The following is a 25,309-nucleotide window of genomic DNA, read 5'->3' as shown; positions in this document are numbered from 1 at the left end:
ATCCTTTTGCACACATTTTTAGTATTTCAATGTACCTGATTCGGGGATAATGCATAAAACCTGGAAAACAAGCACTGGTAAATGATGCTCTTTAAATTGCATCCAAAATATGTGGCGGTTTGAGGGGGGAAATGATTAGGCTTAGAGATTTCCTTCTTGCTTTTTTCCTTCTGATGATAGCAAAGTCTCTTTTCTTTTAAAATGAAGCCTGTAAAAGAAATATGTCCCATTGTACAGATTTTTCTAGTGGTATCTGGCTGGGGAAAAATATATATCTGGTTGTAAATGACAGTTTTGTGTAGTACTACAGGCCTTCTCGTGTTGACTGCGAAACCATCTTCTGTTCTCTGTAAAATGTTTTGCTCCCTTATCAGGAATCATATTTCCTTCTTCTGACTTCATTCTTCAAGAGGATCGCTAGGTAAACTATGCTCAAAGGAGACAGAGAGAAAAAGAGAGTGCCCACTGGTTGAACAGGTGAAAAAACTCAGTATCTTTCTTCCAATCAGGAAACAATGTTTGAATAGACAATCAGGAGACAGAATTCAGACATACTTTCAAAATGCTGCTACTCATTTTAATTAAGTCTGAATGGGAGGTGCTGCCAGTAGATTGTGGTCCAGGATTATTCTAATTTTCAGCTTGTGTATTCCATATGACACCTGGAATATAAAACATCCCAGGAATATACAACCTCCCATGTAGCAAATTTTCAGCGCATGTTTTTATATATACAAGCAGCACATACTTGTATATATTTGCTTCTCAATAGCATTTTTAAAAAAGAAAAACTTAAAATGTTTTTGAAATGCAAGGTCAAGCTGAATTAAATTCTCCTCCATCTCCAGACTTTGCTACCGTATAACCTTTTAAAGGAAAAAGCAGTATTCGAACTTTTAGATTAAGCTGTGCAGGTCTCAAAGTGCTTTGGATAAACAACAACAAATATACATAATCATTTTTGTCTCATGACAGCCTAAAGCAGCAATACGTTAAACTTAACTGCTTCTATTCATGTCAAGGAGAGTCAGAGTCAATAACAAGTCTCCATTTCAAGCAGACGCAGGAGCCAGAACAAAAGGCCTTAATGAAATGATCTGTTTACAAAATGCTAAGTGAGGGTCTGCTGTAAGGAAACTGCATTAAATCCAAATTTGGCTTCCTAAATGTAGTTTCAGAACACTCTCTTACAGGCTCTGTGATATATTTGTAAATGAAATTGATTTTAATGGTTTTTTTAAAAATGATTTTTTTTTAATGTTGAATTGCCATCTCCCCATACCCATGCACCCTCAAACTTTGGCAAGGCATTTCTAAATAGCCAGGGAGAGATAAATCAAAGCCTGAACTGTAACCTTACACTTATATACTTGTTAAATGACTTTTTTACAGTCTGTTATTGCTAGAAATTGGATTGCTTTTAAACTAATGTTGTCTGGCGGGCAAAAGTGAGTGAAACCGCAAAGCCTGGAGGAACACTAATTACTTGTTTTAATTAGCAGCAACTTTCACTAGAGTATAATCTCCCTACAGGCCACTTTTCAGTAGGTGTGGAAAAAAATGATGTAGAAACAAACCAATAATCTCTTATTTGCCCCTAAATGAGAGCTATACTCTTTTTTCTAGTGTAGACATATCATTTTGTACAAGCCTCCAAACCCTCAGGGAACAAGGCCCACAATGTAGGTTGCTCAATTCAAAGATCTTTAGCAATCAGTTTCCACAATAGAGCTCCTTATTTTATGCTGCTACATCATAAAAGTGCTTCTTTTGTTCCATTTCCATCCTTTAAAGGGTCTTAATCCCTTTCTTTTCAGGCCAGGCGATGGCAAATTCCACAGGGACACCCCATTTGCCACAAGGACTGAGATGAACCACTCAGAAAGCAGCTCTGGGAAGATTCGAGCCCTTCTCCCACTCTCCAGAGAACATTAAATTGTACCGTTCACTCTCTGCACCATAGAGGAATCCCCCCTTAATGATGACGAGGAAAGAAACATTCCATTGCTGCGTCCTCCGATTCCATTTTACTGTCAATCAAGCCTCTCCCTGGTCAGAAGTTCAAACACGGCATCCAGCTGGATTGGAAATGGAGAGGCAACGCACCTGCAGACTCACATTCTGAAACCAAATTAAGCCATCTGCGAATCTTTTCTATATACTAGTCACTAAATACATGGGAGCTTTTAAGGTCCGCCATGACTCGAATGCAAATGTGCTTTAGTGAGAGCACAGCTAATCTCGTGGCAACTTAACTGACCCAGTTTTGGAAAATGACAGCTGAATTTCAAATGAGAATAAGGTTACAGGCCAGTTTCCACACTTTGATTATTGGTTACTACATAGAAACATTATATATCAGAAAGAGAGACTCTGCAACCATTTGTGGTTGGAGGAGGGGCATTGCATAAGCATCATCCATTATCCTCTCTTCACCCTCCAAATGACCCCACCTGTACTATTGGTCCTTCAAACAACAGATGTTGAACCACCTTCTAGAAGAATCCACTGGTAGCTGCTGGGTTTGGGGAGGAGTATGGGATGGTGGGCAGCTTTCTCTCCAGGGGTTTTATGTGCAATACAATGCTGTGCACTTTTACTCAGGAGTAAGTCCCACAGTGTTTAATGGGGATTACTCCTTAGCAGGTATGTTTAGGTTTAAAGGCTAACAGTGTAATCCTACACATATCAATTTTGTAGCAAGTCTTTTTGAGTTTAATGGAACTTATTGAGCTTAATGGAGTCTGTTTTAATTGTTTGCAAATAGGTATGTGAAAACATTGTTATAGTTGAGATAATTTTAATCTGGTTTAGTATTTCAGCTTTTGTATGTTTTAAAGTATGGCTGTGATTTCTCGATTGTATTGTTGTATCTTTTTGTAAACTGCTTTGAGGGTTGTTGTTTTTTTTACACTCAAGAGGTGTATAAATTTTATGAAATAAATAAATAACCTAGAAGCCACCGTCTCTTTTGTCTTCTGTTGTTAGTTCAGAATACAGAATGCCTGTCAGGGTGTACAGTGTAACATAAGCATGCACTTTGAATTCAGTTTGAAACATGAAGGGAATATACCACTTTTGTGCAAAGCAAAAAGCCCCTGACATTCCCGGGACAACAGGGCCCAGCAAAAGCTTCTTCCTCTGTTTGCTGCTTGTTGCGGATGAATTAACACCGCTCTTCTCAAGACACTCAGTTTTAAAATACCAGCAAGTCTTTGGAAAAGGGGTCTTTGCAGAGGACATGAAAACACTTGCCACTTTGTGTGATCAGGTGCCTTCCTCTAGCATTTAGGCTAAAAGAAACGGAGACAGGGAGAGAGGCAACACTACAGCTACTAGTGTGGTGGGAGCCTGTTATTGAAACCTAATGCTGTGCTGGCTGCAGCACTTAGGAGAGTTTTGAAAGTTTTGGTGCGGTTTGTTGGTGTCTCGCTTTGGAGCAGCCTCCCTCCTTCTTCGCCCTCTGTTCTGGCTCCAGCTAGCTGGCTGCCTGGAAGACTGGGAACAAGAGAGCGAACAGGCTTGAATGGAAAAAGTAAACATTGCCAACAAAGAGTATAATTGAAAGGGGTTTTGTGAACAAGGGGTGGTGCCGCAGAAGAGAATGGTGGAGGGTGGGGCTGCTTGGGGATCTTTTGTTTCCTCTCACAGTGGTGCAGCCTATACTATTCCATTGTGAACTATGCAGGAATTTACCACCACAGAAACAAGCTAATAGCCACCCCCTACCAATACGTCTAAACTATATGGCTTAAATATTTATAGGTATTATGTTTCTGTTTTTATTAATTAGGACCACTTCCAATTCGAGGTCTATTTTCTTTATGCACACTTAAATAAATGTATTTTCCTTTTTTATTAGAATCAAGGACATTCTTTTAATGATAAGTGGTCATAAAAAGCTATTTTATGCCAAATATACCATGCCTGCGATTAAAACCCACAGTGCAAATTTTGCCCGTTGGATCAAATTACCCATTTTTTACACCTGTTTTCTTAGCTACGAATGATGATTCTACTACAGAGATATAACCATGCAAACTACTTAAATTTATTTATTTGCATATTATTAGAGGGATTTCCAGGCCACCATTTAGGCCTCCAATATAGAAAACACAATACATCAGTGAAATAAAAATGTATCAAAATGCCACAAAACACTAGAGTCTGGCAGCAATAAAATTATCAACAATAGCAACCTGCACAATAACCTTTTAAAAAGTTAAAACTATTTCCAGTTAATGTAAAACCAATTTAACAGCTGTATTCAATATCTGTCTTAACAGAAAGCAACTGTTTGAAGTCCTGAATTGATAGAATTACATATATTTTCATTAATACTATAATTCCACAAACTTGGAGCCATAACCAAAAAGGTCCTGTCCCTCATGCCTGCCCATCTAATTATTCTCAGGGGTGTGCACAGAAACTGGGTCTCCAGGATTGACCTCAAAGCAGAGGCAGGTTCATATAGGTGAATGACTAAGCAGTTTCACGCTTATTGCCTGCATGAGAAGTTCTCATCTCATCTCAGCACCTTCTCAGGAAACCACATTTGGAAATAATAGGTAGCATTCAACAAACATAAAAAGCTTCGAATAGTATTATTATCTGCCCACATAAGCTAACTGAAATGGTACAATCTGTAAATATTTTTGTACAACAAATTTGTAAAGTGAATATAGCTAGCCCAAATTAGATCTCTATAAAAATGCAGACAGTTTGCCATTTCCAGTCCACAAAAACTTCACATTGGTCATTTATGTATTTCTAAAGTTAAATCCTGCACCAAGGAAGACTGCTGAAGAAGAATCACTGCTTTCATATAGGCTCAGATCACGAAATATCAGTTCCCAGAGATTTTGCCATATTACAGCTCATGCAGTAGTTTATAACCTGATAGTTTGGCACTTTTAAGCCTAGCTGCCTGGAGAATACTCTTTTGGGAAGAAGAAAGGAGCAGCTCTCCAATGCCTGAGGCTTTTTAGTTTGGGGAAAAAGTTAGAGGAGGATGTGATTGAAGGGAATAATATTATTCATGGTGTTGGAGAAATAGGCAGGGAACTCCAGGTTATCCAATGAAGCTCATGGTGGAAGAAGCAGGACAAGAGAACATACTTATTGACACAACACACAGTTAAACTATCAAATCCTCTACCACAAGATGGTAGAATTAGACAAATTCATGAGTAAGACTATCATGGCTACTTGTCATTATATCTGAACACTACCTCCAGACCAGAGGCATAAAAGGTGTTGGGGAAGCACTGCAGGAGAGGCCTGTTGTACTCATGCATCTGGTTGGCCACTGTGGGAAACTGGGATCCTAGACTAAATAGAGCTTTTGTCTGATAGGCAGTCCCTAATAGGTAAATTATCATGTTGGATAGTTCTCTGTTGCTACATTAAAAAAAAAAAAAAAGTTTCCACATATCTCTATAGGAGTACAAATCTGCTTAATTTATCTCCAGCTACTTCATCGTCACGGGACCGTGGACTCGGATTCAGAATTAGGTTTTTTTGCAATAAGCATATATGACCAGACTAGGAATAATATTAATACTAATATTAATACTAATACCAACAACAACAATCTGTCAACATGCTGATTGAAATCCCTCTGTCACATGCAAAAAATAAAATAAAAATTACTATTTATGTTTGATGAAATAATTAGAAGAAATGAGAATGAAGATAGCTGTACAAAAACTGAAATGGGACCATACCCAACTTAGACAGCTTTTTATTGTACTATAGATATAGGAATGTTGAATAAAGTTAACACCGAACCAGTTAAACAGAAAGCAAATCCTGCTGTTTACTCACAGGTGAGGTGTGATTCACATAGGACGACTTGTCTGAGTAAGATGACCAGAATGCCTCTTGTTGGCTGCTGTCCATTTCTATCTAAAAATTAAGCAATGATGACTTATTTTCAACAGAGAAGCTGAAAAAAATAGAGAGAGCTGCAACCTTCGCACTCTTGAGTAAATATCGCAAAGCATCTTTTTTGCTTCTGAAACATAAACCACTGTCATAATGACCATCTGCTGGCTGTAGGTTTCTAGCACACCCTGACCTATGACATTTATGACAAATTACACACCAAAGTGCAAGAGACGGCTTGTTAAAATGAAGCCCGAGGCCCACAAGTTCGTGAACACTCTTGTCTTTAAAAGCATGGGTTAAACATGAACAAGAAGCAGTTTGGACAGAAAACAGACATGGCAATGGCTAAAAGGAAATGAAATCCTAATCCTCTAACCCTTTGACTTTTTGCAGCTTGCTGTGTGCAGCAATGTGCTTTCAACCATTAAACTACCTTAACCTTCTGAAGAGCCAAATCAGTTCAAATTGCCTGCAAATTTGCACATCGCCACACAAGACTTGGCTGATTCGTGTTTGAAAATTGCATGGAGGACAGGCACTTAATGTAATAATTTCCAACAAACAAAATGTGTTCTTCATTGTCATGCACCCCTCCCTCGTACACATGCTTAAGAAGGGTGTCACGTACAACTGATGTGAAGAAACACTTTTCAAAGTCATAAAGTGAGGTGGGAAAAACACAACAACAAACAAACCTTAGCAGTGGCAACTTGATAGAGCTCTGTCAAAACCCCCACCTCCCCTCAAACTGGCTAAGGTGCAAAGACATTTAAACACAGCTACATTTTAAAATTATTTTTCTTCTGGCTCTTTATAACAGCCAGGTCTGGCACAGGCCCCTGGGTGCTCCCTGCCACAGCATGCTGGTGCCCCCATGTAGCTTCCCCTCCTCTCTCCATCTCCTATTTATTTCCACTGGAAATGAGGGTCGGGGCCTATCAGAAGAGGATGGCCATAATGGTGTTGACAGTGGTTGCCAGTGCCAGGCAACCACTACTGTCAATGTCCACAAGGTACCAGAGCAACTTTGCACACTCCAGGATATTGTGAGCAGTGGCAGTGGCAGCAGCTTAGTGCTTGTTGGAGTGTTGGAAATGGGGGTCTAGGGCAATGGACCCCTGGCAGCTGCCCAAGGGTGTCAATTTTTGGCACCTGGCTCGATTGCATTGGGTGTTTCCAGTGCTGGATTTATGTATAAGCTAAACAAGCTCTAGTTTAGGGCCCCACTCTCTTATTAAAAGGAAATTGAAAGGGGGAAAAAACTGGATGTACATTTCCAAAATATAAGAGAAAAATCAAATAAAATAAAACCTACATACAACAACGTTTTATGTTGTGTATGGACCTATTAGGTCCATAAATTACCATATAGCATATATTCAACACAAAAAACAGCGACAATGTGTTGTTGACAAAGGACAGCTGGACGTATAAAGGACCCCATTACCTTCAGTAGCTTAGGGCCTCATCAAACCTAAATCTGGCCCTGGGTGTTTCTTATGTCAGTACAATGGTACCTTGGTTTAAGTACTTAATTTGTTCCGGAGGTCCATTCTTAACCTGAAACTGTTCTTAACCTGAAGCACCACTTTAGCTAATGGGGCCTCCTGCTGCTGCCGCGCCGCCAAAACACGATTTCTGTTCTTATTCTGAAGCAAAGTTCTTAACCTGAAGCACTATTTCTGGGTTAGCGGAGTCTGTAACCTGAAGCGTATGTAACCCGAGGTACCACTGTATAGGCAGTTGGGCATTTCTTTTAGATGGGTTACAATCTCTCGTCTGAACAGTAGGCAAATAAACTACAAGTTTTCAAGATACTTGCCTCATAGCTTTCTAGGGAGCAAAGATTTCTTCTGGACATGTGTTGAGGTAATGTGGTCACAAGAAGCTAGGCAAAAGGAAAAGACTTGAAAGCAATTTTTGTCATGTGCATACCAATATCCCAACAAGTGAATATTTTCATAATTCACACTGCCTGGATATCTGCACTTATTGATCTAAATCACAAATTACATGTGTCCTCAGTAACTCAAGTCCAGATCAAACGTTTAGCCTACTTTTTCAGGCATTCTGCTCATGTGTGTACTAGTGCTCATGTGCACTAGTAGTAATCCTTGTGTGAGCATAATTATTTAGTTAAATACCAGTCATTGTTGGTTTTCAGCACTGCATCAATATTTCAGATTATTTCTAATATCGGTGGCAGTTAGGGTAAAATGTGTATATAAACTACATGTACAGGTGGTGACAATTTTAGGTGCGTCCAATTGATGCAAGACTACTAATGCCCAGGTTCTTTTGGTCCCATAAGAAGGCAGAATGGGGGCAGAACAGGGGTGGGGTGGAACGTGGTGGTGTACACGTAGATGCCCTCCACTAGTGCATGTGGACCACCAGTCATCTGCTGTGTATAATGAAAGGAAGAGATACTTTCACATGCTTGAAAGTAAGATAATCACAACCCAAACAATGGATCCCACCTATAAGAATTTTGCTAAATTTTTCTCTCCCCTTTGATAATTTTCACATGCAGTTTCTTTCCTCATTAACTGCTGGACATTGATTGGCTGCGATGGGTGGGTTGGTGAGGAAGGATGTGGCAGAAATTCCCAGTGCAGCGCTAATGTGCTATGCTGCAAAGCACTGGTGAGGACCCTGTCAAGTCTACATTCTTATCTGAGAAGCTTTTACTGTTGTGTGATCCAGATGTCCCATCAATATTATGACTTCCTCTGGGAGCTTCTCAACAGGGGGGAATTCAGGTAGTGCTAATCTGCTCAGGAGATCAGCAGCCAGACTGTTTTCCAGCTTGTAGGCTATGTTATATTCATCTGCAGTTGCTCCCAAAGCCTGTTGTTGTAGTCATGCTGTTGCTGTCATTGGTACTGCTCTGTTTTCATTGAGTTGCAAAGTAACAACTGGTGTTTTCTTCCCATAGTGAAAAGATTCCCCTGAGATGCCTGTGGAATTTCTTTAAGCCAAATATGATGGCTAGGGTCTCTCACTTGTGAGCAATCCCATTCTCCTTCTATTTAGTGCTGGATCCAATAGGCCATTCTTCCTAACTCTCTAGTTTATAACCTTTTAGTCAGTGTGATAAAGCACCTCAGGAACGGATTAATTCTTTTCTGGGCTAAAAATGAACCACAGGCTTTGAGTATTTGGAAAAAAGTCTTTGATCTTCAGAATGCTGCTTTTTTTTGTCTGTTCTGCCAGCAACATAAAGTTTCCTTTCTCAAGAGAAGTTCTAAAAGTCCTGATGGATTTGGAATTGGGATTGCCAAATTGGCTGTGCCAGTGTGCCTCCACTTCCAATACGCAACAGCATGATCAACCAGAGGTCAAGTGAGTTGTGCCACCACACCACACACCCCATCCACTACTGTGTGTTATGGATATCTGTCCCATTAGTAAAGTCACTTAGGAACAGTTACGCTCCCTGTATTAAGGTACATTTGATCTGGGAAATGGCAACAGAATCTTGTTGCTTGCTTCCTGGAACAAATTTAAACCTTTATACAGCTTCCATTTCTGTTCTCCTTCGATATTGCAAAAGTTCTTTGTAGTGATCTCAGTGAGAGACCAGTTATGTCCCAAGCTGCCAACACACCCTTTTCTAGAAAACTTGCTTTCTGTAGCACACTCATAGAAACAATGATATCTCCTTAAATTTCGTAGTAATTAAAATGTTAATATAGCAGTGAAGTTTTGTGAATTTTCATAAAAGCTTTACATTTCCACATGCAAACACTAGATTCTGAAAGCCATCAGTCTCACAGCAGGAGCAAACATCTGCAAGACTGGATAGTGCTCTTAGAATATAGTGAATCAACAACAACAGAAAATATTGTGGGACCTGCCAGAAGGAGTTAACTGTGATTAATTGCTTTTTTACTCCTGTTCAGTTTCTTGATTTAGATTTCCGACTCAAGGAATTGTCAGCAGAAGACAATATATCCTCATTTATATTATATATCAGTAGTAAAACAGTACAGGATGCTATTAGGCAACTACATAGAACTGAAAGCGTTTTCCCGAGAAAGACCTTGTTTTGTTTGGCAGGATTCCACGACCTCCTACTGTTGACAAAACTAGCAGCAATTCCTATTTGCAGTGCAGCAGAAGACAATCTTGCTCTACAGAAGCTGCTTCTTTGGAGCATTTACAGGATTTATCTCTAAATTAATATTTTTGTCGAACATACTCGCTATACACCTTACATAATCTTTAAATTATAGGAAGATGCTAGAAGGGTATTCTGAGCCTCAGCTGCTAGAGTAATGCTAGAGATTTATAGCTCTCTGAAGTCAACATTTGAAACTGACCTACAGCACACCAGGCCTGCTATTTCCCTTTCCTGATTCATGATAAGTGCAGCTGTCTCCAAATAACCCTCTAGAGTCCATTAATGCCCAGTTCACCCCCTCATGGTAAATATATGCACATATCTAGGCCCATGTTTGAGTGCGCAGTTGCTAAACTGAACAGAAAATGAGATTTTTCTGGTTTTATCTCCTTTGAAAATACCAATATGGCTGTGATGATAAACATCTTTATATTTAGGTTTCTGACTAAATGTACAGTAATGTTAAATTAACAGACATTGATTGTATCTGGTGGTGGGTTTCATCTTGTGAAAAGCACTTTAACCCACGTAAAATGAGGCAGCCAATTTTTGCTGATCTTCCTCCTGCCTACATACATACTGCAGCCATTGATGCCTAATATTTCCTACTTCTCCAGGCGGTCCCCCAAATCTCAAATTTCAGGAGGCACAGGGAGCCACAGGAGACATGGGTTTTGTTTCTGGGAAAAACCAGGTGCTGGTGTTTTCTGCTAGCACACAGCCACCACTGGATATACAGACAATTGACTAAATATGGTAAATTTATATCTCCCTTGCTTGATGGATTTTTAATCTTAGAACAGTCCCCATGCAAGATGCAACTAATTAACAAAACCTTTCTACAGGATAATGCAAAGGTAAATATTGAAAAGAGACAGGAAAGCATTTTTTTTTTTAATGTCAGCAAACCCCACTCCTGCTTCCGTTTGGTTTTCATTAAGAAAATATACATTGTTTTCGAATTGGAAAAGTTATTAGTGGCATTAGATTGAGCAAAAAGCTTTGCCTTGCTGGAGATGAAGTCTTTGTTTAAACATCAGTGATGGGTTTTTTTGTGTGCCATTGTCTAATCTGTCAGATTAGATGAGCATGTGTATTTAGGGGTGCAAAGATGTGCTGCTACACCTGCTGTGCAAAGCTGCGAATTCACAACTCTTCTGACTATTAAAATGTGTTGTGCTGGAAGCTCTTTCATTGTAAAGGAACTGTTGGTGGTTGCATGTTTGAAGTGTCACAAGTGTCAGGCCTGATTACAATCATAATAATCACTCCAAAATAACCTCTTATTTTGACCGTTCAATGTTAATGTGTAAGAAATTAAAAGCCAGGTAGCTAATTGTTTTTTTCCTGAGCTGTTCAGTTGATTGTCTATTACATTTATCTACAATTAAAGAAGTGCCTTAAAATTATTTTAATGGAGACATTAATAGAACACATTCACCTGAATCTTTTTTTAGAAAAAGGACAACAAGGCTTTTAAGTGGCATTTTAGTAAGTAACCAGTTTCCATTCAGAATTTAATCCTTTTGCATTATATAACTTCTGGTTTTTAACAAGATTCTGTGCTAATGGTGTCCATTTTTGTTTGCATTAAGTTTGCATAACTGTTCGTTTGACCCTACAAACTATTTTTTAATTTTTAGAGCTGCTATAACTATTTTATTCATTTATATAGCAGCATCAAAGAACCTGGTCCTTTGTAGACCAATGTAAGAGTAATGTAACATTTTTATTTCACGACCTAGATTGAGTTTTAGTTCTCAGCACAGAAATGATCCTTATTATTTTCACCTAGTTCAGATGCAAAGCTTTGTGTTGTGATTATGATTGCAGAACATAGTTCAGTTTCTGATTTTGGTTTTATTTATCACTTTTTTGGGTGACATGAATGGAACCTATAAGTACCTATAAGTTATATAAGTAACGAGCAGCATATAACAAACAGTATGCTTATTTTATTTAGCATGAAACTTATTTACCATCTTTCTAATCAAGGTAGAGAACAAAATAAGCAACAGTAGTGTTATAGAACTCCAAATATCTGAGTTAGGACTGCTATATTTTCTTCTTCTTTGATTTATGCTGTTATGTTTTCATATGCCTCGCTTTGAAGAACATTTTTTTCTAAAAACAACAACATCTAAATACAGAGAAATAACATATAGCCAAACTTAATGCTGTTCAAAAATACTGATCAAAGTGTGGCTGCTAATCTTTATAAAATTATGCATAGGAAGACCCACATCTGTTGTTGCTTTCACAATGCTGATCAACTCGCCACAGAATGAATAGTCCTGAATCCTGATAGGTCTTTTAGGGACCTTAGACCTTTATGGCTTCATTAATTCAGGGAGTGTGTGACAGTTCAGAGGTTTCTTAAACCAGCCATAACTTGCCTAAACAGACTGCCCATCTTATATATATATATTATATATATTCAAACAAAAAAACAACAGCAACCAGACCTGCCAATTCTGGGAGGATGCCCCCCTCAGCATCCCCAATAATTTTTGTAACATGATTACCGGTACTTATTTTAAATGCAATGCATTTATAACACCCCCTCAACTTTTCACATAAAATAACCGGGACGAGTGTCTTCCAGGACCCCTTTTATGGCATGAGAGTGCGCAAGATTATGGCACCCAAAATGGCTGCTGCAATCTCACATGAAAAAACGGGATGTCCAATTTTTTCCAGGACACTTGGTAGATATGTTATAAATAATTATATTAAATGTACTATAATATAGGTGATTTGAGGAAAGCTAAAGAACTTTGGCCATGGGAATGGAAATTCACCTACTATCCACTATCCAGAGACTCCATAGTCCTATTCAGTCATTATTTGTGTGAAGAGACAATGTGAGCACAAAAGGGTTGTGGGTCACCCTGTTCCCTTTGCTGTGCAGCTCCTTCCAGTCTTGTATGTGCTCTTCAGGGAAAATATATTTCTAATGTTGGCTTCCTGCAGCGTTTAGTACCTTGATCATGAAGTTTCCTAGATTGCATGGGGATTCTGCATGGGTGCAAAAGACTCACTGATCCAGATGTTGGCCCTGAACATATGGAAATCTGTGGGGGGGGGGGACAACCCACAGAACAATGGTGATGGGGCTAAAGGCATGGGACCATTGCCCCTTTATACTTGCATTGCCTCTTCACACAAGTAGGGCTCTTGTCAGAAATACATGCCTCAGACAACCAGGGGAGCTGTACACAGGGTGAACGGCTTTCAAATGACTCCTGTTTCAAGCCACTGCCATACGGAAATCATATGGTTGTTGTAATTGTTTAACTGGCCCTAAGCACACTGGCAACACAGTATGACTGTACCACAGAGTTCCTGATACTATTCAGCAACAGGATCCAAGAATGTCAATATGTATCTCCAGCTCAAAATAGACACATCTAATAAAAAGAGTGTCATAAGCAGTCTTAACTGTGTGGGCCTTGCCTGGTTACCGGAACAGAGGATTCTTTGTTGCATGTCTTCAGCCTAGGACTCTTCTGTCCATTGCTTTTATCATCTATGCTACTTCCATTGTAGCATGGATATCAGGGGTGCCAACTTGAATAAAATATTGTGGGGGCCCCAGGTAACATGACACAGTGCACACACACACAATTTGAATGGGAATGCCCATTAACTTTGAGGGGAGGGCAGCCCCCTAAAATATTTTACTGTGGGGGCCGAAGCCCCCCCAGACCCTAGGAGTTGGCTCCTATGATGGATACATATATGAAAGGCCAACATCAACATTAGATAAGATGGGCAGGGGAAGTAAACCTAAAGTTCAGGTTTAAAAAAGTGAGCAACAAGGAATACAATACTTTGATATATTCTCTGTAGTATTGACCTTCATCAGTGGATGCTAGACAGGATGAATAATATATAGCATGTTCTTGTGGTCCTGTGCTAAAAACATACAGGCAGCGGTGCCAACTTGAATAAAATATTGGGGGGGGGGGAGGGAGGTAAGCTGTGCCCCACCAAATCAATCACATGACATGGTCTGCACACAGTATTTGAATGGCAATGCCCATCAGTTTGGGGGGATAACCCCCTCAAATATTTTATTGGGGGGGGGGAGGGACCTTGGCCCCTAGGAGTTGGCTCCTGTGTAAACAGGTTTGTGTCCAGTCTAGATCCATATGTGTGGATGAATCTGTGACTGAACTCTCATGTTTGAGAATTTCAAAGGGTGGGCTTTCGCCAGGGCAGGTTAGAACAGTGTTTCCCAAACTTAGGTCTCCAGCTGTTTTTGGACTACAACTCCCATCACCCATGATTAGCAAGACCAATGGTCGGGGTGATGGGAATTGTAGTCTGAAAAAGCTAGAGACACAAGTTTGGGAAACACTGGAATAGAACATTTCATAAATATGCTCGAACTGGTGTTATGATCCCTAGTTCTAGTCAGGTAAATGTGTTAGAACCATCTGGAAAGTACCCCTAGAAAAGTAAAGACCATTCTTCTGAAACTGCAAGATAAACCTGCAGATCTAATACCTACAAGATATTGAATCTCTTCAGGGAACCCTCAATAAAGAAAAGGCCCCCAGCATTTCTCAATAATGTCCAATTACTCAATCCCATTTTTAAAATAAATGGCTTGTTTTCCAAGCTTAAGAATCGTTAGACTTTTCAAAGGTTAATAAGTTTTAGAATTGCAGTTCTTTGCTTAAACAAGCAAGCGGAAGAACATTTACTCTTATTTAGTTCGCCAAAATGCATCTCTGTCAAACTTTGAAAAGCAACTCCCATTACAGGTGGAACATTTTGATTAGAAAGACAGTAATAAGATTTTAAGCAGTCTAATGAAAAAATACAACTTTGGAATGTCATTGTCATTTTTTGGGTGATTTAAAACAATAGTTGAGATACAAGAGGCAGCATTCAGGGCTGTGGAAGCTTGGTCAATTTAAGTGTGACATTCTGCAAAATATGAAAAAATACAGATAATGTGAAATGGCATGTTGCACAAAAGGAGGGGTAATGAAATAGGACCATAAAATTGAAAAGTGAGAAGAAAAGCTTTGACTGACCACTTTGAATCCCTGTTTAGCCAATGGAACAGAAATTTTTATAAAGTGTAAAGCAAAGGCAGGGAAAGGGCCATTCACACTCTGCTTCAGTTGATAGGATGAGTATATTATTATGGTTGAATAGGAGATTGAGTTGTGTCAGCATCAATTTTACAGAAGTGTTAAATTCAAATTCTAGAAAGTTCTATACAAGGCGGGGGAGGGGAACCACCCAAAATGCACCCACCGCAAATAAAATCCGAGTGATTATTAAATAACAAACAAAATGATAATGGAATATAAATAACGTCACACCTTGCCTCTCAACACTGTCAGTGGACCACTGGCAACTTTTGCTGGTCGCTTCCTGGCATGTAGTTAATTTGCCCCAGGGGCCAGGGCTATTTTTTTAGGAAAAAGAGATGCCAGAGCTCACAATGAACACCTCCCTAGTTCTCTTATAATGACAATGGTGCCCACCTGAGAGGCCGACTAGATCTTGCCTCTCCCAATGATCATCTGTTTGTCAAGGGGAAAGGGAGAGAATCCATAAGTTCTATTGTGGAATGTGTCAGGGCATTTAGGATTCATTTATCTGTTTTACCCACACTTCCAGTCTGTTCCCTAATGAAAAACCCTCTCAAAATATTTATTATGTCAGTCAAAATACATTGAGATCAACATACATTTCTGAGAACAGAGTCACAACATTCAGAAATTTGCAGGTTAAAATACAGAGAAATTCCAATCCAATCATGAGTCTGAAAGGTTTCATAATAGTAATTTAAAACACTGGATTCTGCAAGCATCCTTAATTAGAGTTATGGTGTTTTAAGGCAATAGCCTTTAAAATAAAATAAAATTGTATAAAACTATTTTCATAAGTTGGCAAAAAGGAGCTAAGGAAAGCTCAACAAGGAGTCACATTTTGTCTCATTCATATACAGTGGTACCTTGGTTTCTGAACAGGATGTGTTCTGAGAGGCTGTTTGATTCTTGGAACCCTTCGAAAACCAAAGTGCAGCTTCTGATTGGCTTCAGGAGCGTCCTGCAGCCAATCAGAAGCCATGCTGGATGTTCAGCTTCCGAAAATCTTTCAAAAACCAGAACACTCACTTCCCGGTTTCATTCATTCGGGAGCCAATTTGTTCGGGAGCCAAGGCATTCAGCTTCCAAGGTACAACTGTACATGCCTTCTATTAAAATCAAAGCAAATATTCTATTAAAATATTCTATTAAAATCAAAGCAACATTGTTTAGATATTGTGGAGGGTGGGGGAACTATAGCTTAAATGTGAGGATCCTAAAGAGTGGGGGCAAATGTTCAAAATAAATTTCACACCCTGGCGAAGAAACATATGTCGGTAATCTGAAGGAGTTTTTCAACACAAGTTTGTTATTGTACTGAAAACAAGTTTTTAAATAAAGAGGGTTGGATAAAAAGTCCTTTGATAACACATCAAGTCCTATGATTCAGTGCTTTTAAAAAAAGATCCTGATAAAAAAAATCAATTTTTTAAAAAAAGGTGTACTACTGTCTCTTTTATCATACACTTCTGGAAACCATTATCATACAAAGAATTTTATTTGTATTATTGTTTCCATTTCTTTTATGTCCAAGTCATAATTACACATCAGCAAAAGGGGGACTTGCTTCAAAAGTTGTGAGCATGCATCACATTTCATTGAAAGTCCCATATAAAACAATTGTATCTGCACCATCAAAATAATGAAAAAAGACAATTCTGCAGGATGAATCATTCTTAAAAAAATAAATGTTTTATGGAAGTTATGAACAATTCCTAAAGACTGTTAGATTTGCTATAATAGTATACCTAGAACAGCTCGGAGGAATCAATATTCTGACTTACATTTTTATGTGCCAGATTAGTCTTTATATTTGTTTTGATAGAAAAGCAGGCAACAGCCTATTTCATGGACAATAAATTCAAGATAGTAATGAGGAGATGGTATTGCCTCAGCTAACTGCGCCCAGATTGGAGGGTCACATCTCTGACACAGATCTAGTATGGTCCTTAATGAATCAATATACTTGATTAGAATTGCTCTATTTTTATAGCCCAAAATAGCTTTGCATGGAAAACTGGCTCATTTGAAATAGGGTAAAGAGAACCACTTTGCAATAAAATAAAAAGAACAGCCAAGATGTTTCAGCAAAATTCTTTGTGGTATGTTGGCTCCTTTAGGAAAAAAAAATCAGAAGATTTACATTAATAAAATTGAGTGCAGACAATACAATGCCACTCTACCTTAGCATGGGGAAAGCTTGCTTTGCATCTTCTGTAGCCATATTGTATCAAAACGTATTTTGTGTCACAGATTAGCCTGTTACAGAGCTGAGGACCAGCAGTTCCTCTACCCCTCACACAATTAATTATATCACTTTTGTCATTATTTCATTATATTTTCATTCAAAATTTCCACACCCTTCCTGTTATTTCTAATTCTATCTTTATACCTCCCCTTCGTTCCAACTTGGCTTTACACACAAGGATGCAATATACTCAGATCTCTGTGTTGGGGCACTTTTGCTTGGCAGGGGAGGAATAGATGCAAATTTCTTATTTGTGTGCTTTGTAGGGGAATCGTTTTATTGAGAAATATCCTAGGCATAGAGGGTGAAGCAAATTTCTCTTCTGATAGTACAAGCTACTAGAATGGAAGAACATCCTGATATTACAAGCCACTAGAATGGAACAAACCTCATTAGAAGGTGTGTCCTTTAGACATGCTTTAGCAGAGTATCAATGTCTATGTATCAGGGATGTTGAAGCAGAAATTTCCTGCATCATCAAGGAGCTAGATTATCTCTCATGTTCTTTCCAAATTTAAAGGGGTGGGGTTGGCTTAAGTATTCTTAAGAGGGTACATTTTTAAAATTAACCATTATACATTTTTGCTCTAGCTTTTCCACTTGTGAAAACTATGTATTTATATACAGTAATTCATAAACATCTTCCAGTCTTTTAGAAAGAAGATAAGGAGCCACTATACTAGAGATGCATGGCTTCCCCTACCCAATTCATATAATGGCAGGACTGCAGAACTGGAAAGCTTAAGATGGAAGAGTGCTCTCCACAAAGCTGCAGAGCAACCTGTAGGGTTCCTTTTTGCCTCCCTCCCCTTCCATACTTGGCTTTGAACATTTCTGCTGAACAGGGCCTGGTGCTTTCCATGTCACTGGTCCTTTGGGATGAAAGACAAAGAAAGGAAGAAAGGAAGAAAGGAAGAAAGGAAGAAAGGAAGAAAGGAAGAAAGAAAGAAAGAAAGAAAGAAAGAAAGAAAGAAAGAAAGATGTAAGTCATGTTGGGAAGGGAAAGTATACCCTCTTCTGTTTCAGGAGTCTTAAGTTGGACGAAATCATATCTATCTGCTGGTTGATTTTCTTTGCTTTCCGTCACTTTTATTCTTTGGAACTGTTTCTCAGAAAAGCAGGGAGGTTCAGTAAAAACCAGTATCAGAGTGTTACCTGGAGATGCCCTACTGTCCTCCTTACACCAGCACCCTCAGGCGGAGAAGATGTTACAGATAAAATTATAAACCACACCTTCATTCAGAAATAGATTTCAGGGTAGTACACATAGGGATTTAAAACATTAAATTGCAGCACAACACAACTGAGAGAATTTAAACTATTTAACCAGCTGAATATTCAACAGTTTAAAATGTCTGGGCAAATTAAAAGGTTTTAACCTGGTGCCCTAAAGAATACAATGCCAGGTCCAAACATGTCTCTCTCAAGAATACATTGCAAAGTTGGGCTGCCATCAGAGAAACCCTTCAGAGCTTTAAAGATGTGCGCTGGGTGCAGTGGCGTAGCGTGGGGGGTGCAGGGGGGGCCGGCCGCACCGGGCGCAACATCTGGGGGTTAGGGTTAGGGGGCGCAAATCCACGGGTTAGGGGGCGCAAATCCATGGGTTAGGGGGTGCAAATTACTTGCCTTGCCCCGGGTGCTGACAACCCATGCTACGCCACTGGCTGGGTGAGATAGATGTCTATTTGCGCCACCTTTTGAGGTGGACAAAATCCACCTCAAAACACTCTAAAAGCAAAAGCTGCCCCCACCTTTGAGGGAACAATAGCATCTCTACATATCAGAAACAGAGACCTAACTAGGGAACCATTTTTTTATAATTCTAAACACAGAATTCTGCCTCAGGATAGGCCCATCTGAATCATGGATATATGCTCTGAGCATCCTCATGACTGTTCCCTTGAAGGCTAAACCTCCTCACAGCTCTTTGAACATTCTGACAACCACAGAAGTAGAGTACCAGGGTTTGTGTCCTATTTTGAGGAGCCTTTTCATTTTGTTTAGTATTTGTTTTATGATCTTGCTTAGAGACAGATCAAACAAGCAACAGTGGAGTGAGTGTGGTGTGAGTCTCTTTCTATAATACATATTTATCTTTTTTAAAATTTAATCATTATGCACTTATTTTATGAATGGATTAAGAGAGCAAATGGTGCATGTGTTGTGCATGTGTTGCAATGAATTCTGTCTTAACTAGTTCCCTGCATTCAATATCTAAAAGATGCAGTGTCTGCTGGATGGGGCAGGACAGGCTGATCTGAGCCATGTGCAAGTCTAGATCATTTAAAGAACATTTCCAGAAAGGTTTTGTGTCCTTTGCTTCCAAGGATCCCCTCTTATATCTTAAGTTCAGAACTTATTGAATGCTGAAGGAGGAAAATGCTGCTATTACTGAGTTTCTTTGAAGAGATGGAGGAAGGGTAAGGGAGTACTTACAGTATTTTAGAATAATGTTAGCAGTGTAAGGTAGAGTGTGCAACAACTCAAACCACTTTGCGCCTAATTTTGGCTTGCAAACTTGTTTTTTATGAGTTTGTCAGCAAATTTCTAAAATGAGAAAGTTTGGCTCTAAAACTGTCTGGATATCACACCGACAGATGCTTCATTCTCCCTCAAACTTTATTCTCCCTGATCCAAGACAGAACTACAGACCTACTGTATTTTACCACTGCCTGTTTCACAGCAGCAGAAACAATCTTCCTAGCAGCCACAGTGTTTATCCCTGCGGTCACCAGCTGGTGGCTATTTTTATTCTCGCTCCCTCACTGGTAGTATGTCCCCCTCATTCTGAGAGGCATTGTTGAAAAAGAAAATGGCAGGTGGCAGCTGATGGCCACTAGAGCACCCCAGTTACAGTACTCCCAATCCCACCATGTTGCTACTTGTGGGGAGCATTTTGGTTCAGCGTTAAATTAAAAAGTCCCATCTCTGCAGTTAAAATGCAGTAGTGATGGTCATTGATGGAGACGGTCAACAAAAGCATGGATAATGGGTTTTCTCATAATAGCTGAACAGAATATCCACATTCAGAGGTAATAAGTAAAGGGACCCCTGACCATTAGGTCCAGTCGTGACCGACTCTGGGGTTGTGGTGCTCATCTCGCTTTATTGGCTGAGGGAGCCGGTGTACAGCTTCCGGGTCATGTGGCCAGCATGACTAAGCCACTTCTGACAAACCAGAGCAGCGCATGGAAATGCTGTTTACCTTCCCACCCGAGAGATACCTATTTATCTACTTGCACTTTGACATGCTTTCGAACTGCTAGGTTGGGCAGGAGCAGGGACCGAGCAACGGGAGCTCACCCCATCGCAGGGATTCGAACCGCCGACCTTCTGATCAGCAAGTCCTAGGCTCTGTGGTTTAACCCACAGCACCATCCGCGTCCCTTCAGAGGTAATAGGCCTCCATAAATACCAGACAATGGCAGCAGTAGCTAGTACGGAAAGACAAATCTGTGTATCCCCCAAGAGCAGCATTGATGCTGCTTACCTGGAGGGTGCAGGGTCAGGGCAGGGTGGTAGTGAGGTTGAGGAAGTGTGGGCACAGCGACAGAGACAATCTGGTGTTCCTGCTCGTGGGTTAGTGCAGCCTCAGGCATGCTGCTGCCCATCCAGGTAAGCAGCAGAGCTGTTGCTGTTGAGAGGGCATCTCTGTGCCACCATTTTAGCCGATGGGCCAATCCTGGATGAAGGAAACAACAACAGGAGAGAAGCCTTTACCAACGTACCAACTGAGCTCCCGGAAGTATGTGGATGGCCACTATTGGAAAAAGAAAATTAGATGAAATCTGATCCAATTCACAACATTGAAAAACAGCAGTGAGCAGTGAGCCCTGGTATAATGCATTCCTGACAACTTTGTAGAACCCAGCTCTCACTTGCTAGCCTCATTTGTAAATGCTGCCTCCATGTAACTTGACTGCAATTGCACCTCTGCTGTCATAACGGAAAGGTAACCCTCAGAGAAATTCTTCTTTGTAATTGCTGTACAGACCAGTCACAGGGCCCATTGTGGGTAGAATGGCCACCTGTGAACAAGCGGATATTCCTATAGCCCACTTCTCCATATGCTACTAAAATGTCAAATAGTGTTTAACGTGACAGCAAAGTTTCATCTTCTGCTAATTCTTTGCTCTAATCAATTCTGGGATGCTGTGTCTTGCACCCTGCCTCCCCCCGTCCCCATCCTTAAACAAGATGAAGCCTTGTAATCTCCAAGTCATAATCTATTTTGCTGTCTTAGCTGGGCTATATTAACTAGGGAGAACTGCGAACACGTTTATATTTCTTAGCATAGAAAAAAAAGACAGCCAGAGATAGCTCATTAAAATATATCAATGAATAATAACTTCTTCCTTGAAATTAACTAATATCTCCATTTAACGAAGCTTGGTTTCATAGCGATTTTTCTGGCTCAAGTGCTTTCCTCTCACCTAATTATGTGGCCGGCTTTCAGACAACAAGGAGTGTCTTTAACATTAGATAAGAACCTGGGCTTTTATCTCAATCAATAGTCTTTAGCCTTTGAACCCTGTGTCAGGGCAGGACCAGGCCGTCACATTCGGTTCTACCTGACCTCCTTCTTCTTAGTGCAGGGTGCCATTTAGAGAAGGGGAAAAAACACATTGGGATCCTGTGTATAAGCAGGCAAGCTACTTAGAGCGTTCTGCGTGTTTGTTGGGGTGGCGGGGGTTGGGGGAAACGATATACTTTATGACTGTAAAAATGTGCGACTGTAATGATGATGTTAAAATTTCCTTGTTTCCTTTCACTGGGCTTTGTGTATCTCAAAGGAGCCCCATATGGTGCTCTTTGTCCGTGTCATTACCTCGTTACAGCCTCTGTCTGCCAGCCAAAGGTAGAAAGCTGCAGCTGTAGACAGCGATACAACTGGAATTGTCTAAGGTCAACAGTGCCGTAATTACTTTAAAATGTCAGCGTACAATAAAATACAACAGTTCATCTGGCAGAAAGCAAATTAGCTTTGACCATAGCGTAATTACCCTTTTCTCAGCACCATTAGAAGAGATCAAATCTCCACATTCAGTGTTTGAGGAAAGGCCATCAGAGTACACTCTACCTGACAAGGATGCACATTTGCCATTTTGAGATGTAATTAATTGTCCCTATAATAGAAATTTTTATATTTGACTCTGGAATTGAAATGTGTAATAACCTGGCTTCTCCGCATTAACCATTTCAGCGCTGCAGGGGTATGGCTTGCAAAGTGAAGCGATGCATTAGCAACATGGTATATTAAAAAAAAATGTGACTCACTTAGAAAGTCATTAGGATTAATGCGATGCGTGTGGGTTTTTTTTTAACTTTTAAAATTAATTAGCTTAAACACACTGGGCCAGATTCTGATTTGATTTACACTTATGTAGATCTCTACAGACACACATGGCTCTGCATTTATGTACTAGTTCAAATTCTGGAGCTCTGTACGGCATATGCAAGCTAAATAAATAATAACAATTGAGCTCAATTTTTAGATATTAAAAAGTCTGACTTACTCTACTGCCTTCTTATTTTCTGTATCTCATAGGGATCTCATATGCTGCTTTGATAGCTGGAAGCACCTTTGCTTACTAAACCCTGATTTGACACCCTCCCAAGTCTTTTTCTACAGTTCTGCCCAAGGCATTTGAGACCCTGTACCACACAACATTGTTCCCCTTGCCTCTGATATCTACTTAAAGTACCTTGACTGTGTATGCCTGAATTGGCAAGGGTGGTGGTGGTAAAAACAGTACCATTTTATTCTTACACTTTAAACCTGCTTTGGAAATAGGACGACTGTTTTTTACTGGAAACAGAGTGGGAGCAGAAAAGAAGAGAATCTTCTTTGCTGTTAAAAGGGTAAGTTCCATGTTGGGGAAAAAGCAGGTTCTTCCCTCTGGCCTGATCCTAAAGATTCCCCTATTGTTATGGTTCTCATACTGGTTTTGTCTGTGGAAGGGGCTGTTGTGATCATAGAGAAATTGCAGTAATTTCCGCATGCTTGACCTTTTTGTTAGGTAGGTGAAATCTTGCCTCCTTGTGTGTGTGTGTGATGGTGTAGTACCACAAAAACGGGAGGGGGGGCCTGACAGTGTGGCATACAGTAGTCACATGTTCCTACACCCTGGCAGGCAGGCAAATTTGGGAAGGTCACCATAGCAGCAAACCTACCAGACAGATTTTTATAAGCTTTGCGATGTATTGATGATTCCTTAAAGCTGATGTGGAATTGATGCAAAACCACTGAAGCTATATGTGATTGGTCCTATATAGACAGGTGCTTTTGACACCTTTGCTAATTCAGGTTCTTGTGCTTTGGATCTGCAAAGTTCCTGTTAATCTGTCCTCTCTGGTCTTTTGCATCTTCAGGATAATATTGTCAAAGCCTGATTTCTTCATATAGAAATTGTCACTGTGCACATCAGCCTTAATGTTTCTCTTTAAGCAGACCTACTTCTCTCAAGCTTGTTCTCATTGATCATATAATTATTACATGCTAGTTGTAGCATAATCCAAATAACTGGGAAGCAAACAACACAATATTGACCAATTATTGATTTATAGAAAAGAGAGGTGTGCATTGAGTGCATTACATAATCCTTGGATATTAAAAAGAAAAAGAAATCTGACTTACTCCACTGCCTTTTGTTAATATTTCATTAGTATCTAAGGGCTCTGGAAAACCTCTAAACTGATTTGAAATCTCTTCTTGTGTCTGAATGAAGAGTCACATGGAAATTGTTTCATACTGAAGAAGTTCCTCGTACAATATTTATGAAATTCCAGCACAATGGTGCTTACATGATGCTGCTGCCATGCTTAAGCTAATAAGGCCTCAGCTTGATCACTGTTTGGTTGAAAGACTCTTAGGCATCCTATGTAAGCTGTACTGAACTTTCTAAAAGTCTATTGATTCTTTTAAAATTTCCTGATATATTGTGACTATTAATGAATTCCTGGTATATTGTGGTCTATTAACCACTTCGAGTGGGTTTTTTTATTTAAAAAAAAAACAGCAAGCAATATAGATGGATTTTGGAGGTTTTTGAGTTCATGAAATATCATTTTTTTCTGTGTATAAGATGATATTTTTTCTTTAGAAATAATAGGCAAAAATTGTGGGTCATTTTATACACAGATAGCAGGGGGGGTGGGCTATTGGTGGCAGCAGCCAGCAGGAGATTGGCAGTGGCAATTGGACATGTGATTGGTTGCTGTGCCAAGGCCTGCACACGATTGGTGGCCATGACGATGTGTGCGATTTTCATTGGTGGGCAGGCTGTAGAGTGATTGGTGGTGGTGACCCCAAAAAAGCTCAACAAATCTTGCCAACCCCCCCCCCCCCCAAGCTAAAGAACTCTGGGCATTTCCCCCCTCCCCCATTTTTTGTTGCGGTCCAAAAAAAAATAGGGGTTGTCTTATACATGGTGGCGTGTTATACATGGACAAATATGGTAAATGAATGTTAAAACTTTAAGTTCAAGTACAGGGGGAAACTTTGTCCTTTACATGTTGATGGACTGCAGTTCTAATCAGCCCCAAAGAAGCACCGTCAGAGATGATGGGACTTATAGTCCAGCAGGCCAAAGGTTCTGCATTCCTGACTTACAGATTCCCCCGTCACCAAACAAAAATCTTAGATTACATCTCTTAAGGCATTACAAGATGCCTTAAGAGAGAATATTATTAAAATGATTTACAGGTGGTACATGACACCAGTCAAGCTTGCAAAAATCTATCATTTGCCCGATAATAAATGTTGGAAATGTAAAGAAACTGAAGGTACATTCTTTCACCTTTGGTGGACGTGCCCAAGGATTAAGGCTTTCTGGGAGATGATTTATAATGAAATGAAAAAGGTATTTAAATATACCTTTCTGAAGAAACCAGAGGCCTTTCTCCTGGGCATGGTTGGCCAATTGGTGTTAA

The sequence above is a fragment of the Podarcis pityusensis genome (genome assembly GCF_964106645.2).
Source record: "Podarcis pityusensis genome assembly, chromosome: 11".
Classification (NCBI taxonomy): Eukaryota; Metazoa; Chordata; class Lepidosauria; order Squamata; family Lacertidae; genus Podarcis; species Podarcis pityusensis.
Note: the sequence above shows the minus strand (reverse complement) of the source record.